The sequence below is a fragment of the Petaurus breviceps genome, unplaced genomic scaffold, assembly GCF_028583685.1.
Source record: "Petaurus breviceps papuanus isolate PSGF00001 unplaced genomic scaffold, PetGlider_PUasm1.0 90700, whole genome shotgun sequence".
Taxonomy (NCBI): Eukaryota; Metazoa; Chordata; class Mammalia; order Diprotodontia; family Petauridae; genus Petaurus; species Petaurus breviceps.
Genome location: NW_027187315.1, coordinates 8923116 through 8928275, shown reverse-complemented (window position 1 = coordinate 8928275; position 5160 = coordinate 8923116). Strand labels below are relative to the sequence as shown.

General features: G+C 42.2%; 1 long non-coding RNA gene across 1 annotated transcript; it reads right to left on the bottom strand.

The window, feature by feature from the left end:
- Nucleotides 1–457: 457 nt before the first annotated feature.
- LOC138144381 (uncharacterized) lies at nucleotides 458–2098 on the bottom strand. Its single transcript, XR_011163932.1, has 2 exons — nucleotides 1700–2098; nucleotides 458–1497 (listed from the first exon to the last, which is right to left on the bottom strand). It is a non-coding gene; the product is annotated as an uncharacterized lncRNA (long non-coding RNA).
- Nucleotides 2099–5160: the final 3062 nt, after the last annotated feature.

Here is a 5160-nt window from a genome sequence, read left to right as displayed (position 1 = left end):
AGAGAACAATTTAGAACTATGCCTAGAGGGCTATAACATAGTACATACTCTCTGACCTAACAATGCCACTACTAGTTCTGTATGCTAAACAGATCAAAGAAAAAGGAAAAGGAGTTATGTGTACAAAACATTTGTAGCAGCTCTTTTTGTGGTGGCAAAGAATTAGAAACTGAGGGGATGCCCATCAATAGCTGATTATGAAGGAGTACTATTGTTTTTAAAGAAATGATAAGGGAGAAAGGAATAAAATGTTTTCAGAAAAACATGGGAAGACCTATGTGAACTGATGCAAAGTGAAATGATGAAAACTGGGAGATCATTATACATAGTAACTGCAATATAATAATGAAGATTATCTGTGGAAAAACTTAGTGTAGCAGCAAGCACCCCAGTGTCCCCAGGGTGCCTGCTCACACAGGTTCTTGGATCTGCTTTGTTAAAGGAAAGCAACTCAAAATGGGTTAACAAGCTTACTTTAATCAGTCAGACATATATCGTTTACCTTGTTCAGGAGAAAAGGTCAGCACCCTGAACCTCAAAGTATACAGGCATAATTATCAAGACAGAAACATCAAGTAGACAGATTTCCAAACTGTCCAACCATTACATCCATACCCAGTCAACATCTGGGTTTCCACATTCTGGGTTTTTCAAAGCCGGGGGACTCTCAACAACGGCTTCCCAGAATTCAGATCAAATCACAGAACACTTCTCAAAGTGAGTCCCAAAACAAAGCTACACATCAGGGCTTATATAGCCTTCTCCTGGCTCAGAGAATGTAACAACCTTATTGACCCACTGGCCAATCAAAAAGTATCTACTGAAAAACAAGCCTCCCTCCCCAGGCTTCAGGTGCACTTTAGCCTAGGGGCAGGGAAGATCTTCCAAATTTGCATTCCCATTACATTCGGCCCCAAGATCTTTCATGCCCATAGCATAGACAATTTACTTTTGAATTAGCACTAAACAACTCTTAGGTCACATTTTCAAAGTACAGAACTAAAGTTGCCAAAGTGGCCACTGGGCCTTAAACAAACACCAAGTACATAGCATTATCACTTCAATTCAGAACAAGAGTTCAAATAAAGTTCTGGGGGGAGGGGAGTGTCCTTTCCCTCACACAGCTCCAGCCCCAGCTTCCAAGCACAGAGAGGGGGCTGGGCAACAAAACCAACAAGGTGGGGTCCCTGGGGATCCAAGGCACTTCATCCCACCCACCATAGTCACAAGTCCATCCTCCCCCTGGGTCCCAAACTGTGGGATGCAGCCAGGAAACACATTCAGTGCCCCTGCTTTGCTGCTCAGTTCTTATCTTTTCCTGTGGCTGAATTCCGAACTCCTGGGCTCCTTCTCCTCCCGCAGGCAGCAGCCGCTCCTGGCTTCTGCCCAGGTTCCGATGCAGGCAGCTCACCATTCCCGCTCTCAGCTCAGCGAAGTCCGCATGCAGGCCATTCTTCTCTCCTGCTCCACAGCTCCACAGAATCACAGCTACCACAACTGGGAAATAAACAATTATCCCAGCCCCCATACTTTCCTTTTACTCTGCAGATCCTGCTCACAGTGCCATTTTGTAGCAGCAAGCACCCCAGTGTCCCCAGGGTGCCTGCTCACACAGGTTCTTGGATCTGCTTTGTTAAAGGAAAACAACTCAAAATGGGTTAACAAGCTTACTTTAATCAGTCAGACATATATCGTTTACCTTGTTCAGGAGAAAAGGTCAGCACCCTGAACCTCAAAGTGTACAGGCATAATTATCAAGACAGAAACATCAAGTAGACAGATTTCCAAACTGTCCAACCATTACATCCATACCCAGTCAACATCTGGATTTCCACATTCTGGGTTTTTCAAAGCCGGGGGACTCTCAACAATGGCTTCCCAGAATTCAGATCAAATCACAGAACACTTCTCAAAGTGAGTCCCAAAACAAAGCTACACATCAGGGCTTATATAGCCTTCTCCTGGCTCAGAGAATGTAACAACCTTATTGACCCACTGGCCAATCAAAAAGTATCTACTGAAAAACAAGCCTCCCTCCCCAGGCTTCAGGTGCACTTTAGCCTAGGGGCAGGGAAGATCTTCCAAATTTGCATTCCCATTACACTTAGTTACCCTGATCAATACAATGATCTAAGACAATTCTAAAGGACTTATGATGTAAAAATGCCGTCTACTTCCAGAGAAAGAACTATTGAACTCTGAGTGCAAACTGAAGTATAGTTTTCTTCCTTTATTTTTCTTCCTTTTTTTCAATATGGCTAATATAGAAATGTTTTGCATGATTTCACATGTATACTTGATATCATAAGGCTTAACTTCTCAGTGGGTGGGGAAAGGTGGGACACAGAGAGAGAATTTGGAACTCAAAATTAAAAAAAAGAATGTTCAAAGTATATAAATGCATATATTTTTTAAAATCATGAGACCATTAAAAAATATAGGCAGGCATAAGATCACTCCTTAATGTTCCTTTTACCAGTTTCACCGAATGATTCACCTGTTGGTTAGTTTTAGTCCAGGTTAAGTCCTAGTTTTTGAACTCATCTGATTGGGTAGATATCACTTTTCTAGCTAGTGACAGGGGATGGAGTTGTATTGCAGAACAATAAATACATTTTCCTCTTCCCTTTCAACTAATTCAACTCAAGAAAAAAGGATAGAAATATTGGAGCAGCAGCAGTTCTTAGCAAATCTTCAGAGTATTTATGTGTTAAGAGTTTCCTTCTTTCCCCTCTAAATAACTATAGGTCTAGAGGATTTGGGAACAGGAAATACATTTAGAGAAGGCCCAGGAATGCATAAATACATCAATGCCACAAACACCATCGAGTGGTTTTGGTCCATTATATCTGGAGACAAATGTATTCTTTTTCATATTTTGCAATAATAATCATAACTTTCATTTCCTATAGTGTTTCATAGTTTACAAAGCATCTTACAGACATCAATTCAATTCATCCTCACAATAACCCTGCAAGATAGATAGTACAGCTATTATGATTGCTATTTTACATGGGAGAGACCTGAAGTTCACAGTGAGTTGACTTGCTCATTTGGTGGGTTAGTGGATATCAAAATCAGTATTAGAACCTAGGTCTTCCTGATTCTAGAACCAATGCTTTTCCCATCATCCATCTGCATGGCATTTTAAACCTTTAGTAGCCTGGTCCCTTCTTTATTTTACATGTACATTAAACCCTTCCTACTTGGTGATTTATCCAGACTGGCCTCAACATATGCTACGTCATCTTCCATCTCTATACTTTTGCATTTGTTTACCACATTCCCACCATCCATGCCTGGAATACTCTCCCTCCTCACCACCTCCTCTTGTAACTCTTTTAAATTTATCTCAAGTGCTACCTTCTACATGAAACCTTTCTGGATCTCCTCATTTAGTGCTTTGCCTCTGGAAACTACCTTGAATTCATGTTGTGTGTGGGATATGGAGACCCTAACTCAGAACTGACTACTCGGAGACCTCTCAAAGTGAAGGTAGAAAGTTTTACTAGAATATCATGAGAAGCAGGTGGTCCAGTAACTAGAAAATAAATCCAGGGAGAGGAGGCCGCTGTACAGAAGCCAAAGCTGGGTTATATAGCCAAAAACCACTCGAAAACTGCAACCCTCCCCTTAATCATGTAATCTTTTAAATTGATTGGCTGTTCTGTTCACATTCCCTTATTTGGCAGGTGGGGTGACAAGGGAATTCCAGAATTTCGTTTTTCCCCCTGTAATGTAATGCCAAGGAAAGGCAACTTCCCAAGGTTCAAAATACCAGCATAGGTGCTCTCCATTTTATTCAGTGACAAACCAAGAACAGAGAAGATCAAAACATGACATCATTCAAAATACAGCATTTACTAAGGGTGATTAAATAATCTCCAAGTACTACCCCACCCCAGGACCTTCCAATCATTCAATCAATTACAAAGTCCCTGTTCTAAATACTTCTCCACCCCTAGGCTATACCTTCATTTAGTCTACCACAAAGCCCCTCTTCTCAAATGGAGATTAGTTTCCAAACATAAGTAAAGTACATTCACTTGTTCAACCATAGAACACAAAAAAGGTCAAAAGTTCCCCACCCCTGGATCACAATTGAATCTACCCCAGAGTTACATCAAGTTTAAGCTCAGCACTTAATACCCAAATGGAGGTCTTTTCTTCATCTTGACAAGAGGCAAGTTCTCAGCAATCTTAGTTCCTGGGGAGACAAGGCTTAGCAAGGCCATAAGATACATTGCCAGTCCCTTCATTAATTCATCCTCTGTCTGTAGAACAGTCCTAGAACCCCTGAAAACATTAGCAAAACCCTCTCCCAGGATTTCTGCAAACATACAACAAGAAAATCCTTCTTCAGGGCTTCTGAACCAACAGAAAGGTTCCCAGACCCCTGCAACAACAGCACTGTCCTTCACCAGTGGACAGTATTCATTCTGTCTGCAGGATAGTCTCCAGACCCCTGCAACAACAGCACTGTCCTTCACCAGTGGACAGTATTCACTCTCTGTCTGCAGGACAGTCTCAGGGCTTCTTAACCAAAAGCCAGGTTCCAGGACTTCTTCAACAACAGGACTGTCTTTCGCCAGTGGACAAATCTGGCAAAACAACATCAAAACAGACAGACAAAGTACCAGCAAAACAGCCATGTCTCCTCAGTCCTTGGCAGCTCAGGGGGCAGGTCTCAAAAGTCCAGGGCGATTCAAAGTGTCCCCCAGCAATCCTTCTCAGTCTCTCTCTCTCTGCCTCCACGAGGTGCTGCTTCCAAAAAGTCCTTCTGCCTCTCTCTTGTCTCTCCAAATCTACATCACCAGCTCCTCCCAGTTCAGGACTTTCTTTTCACATCAACAAGTCCATCCCACAGGTGGGATTAACAAGCTCTGGGTTTTAACACAATCAATTTGAAAACCAAGCCAATACAGGGGAATCTTTAATTGCCATTACTATCACACCCCCAAGGTCCCCTAACTGAGACCTAAGGCTTCATGTACTTTAGCAGATAGTCTCTGAGAATCCACATTATCTGCCCCCCCCACCCCCCACCCCCACACACAATCCCTCCTCTTCTATACCCTACTGTGGTTTCTCATTTGAAATTTCTCAGCATTCTTTCACATTCCTTCTTCTCAAATAATTGGAGCATATTTTCACAATGCT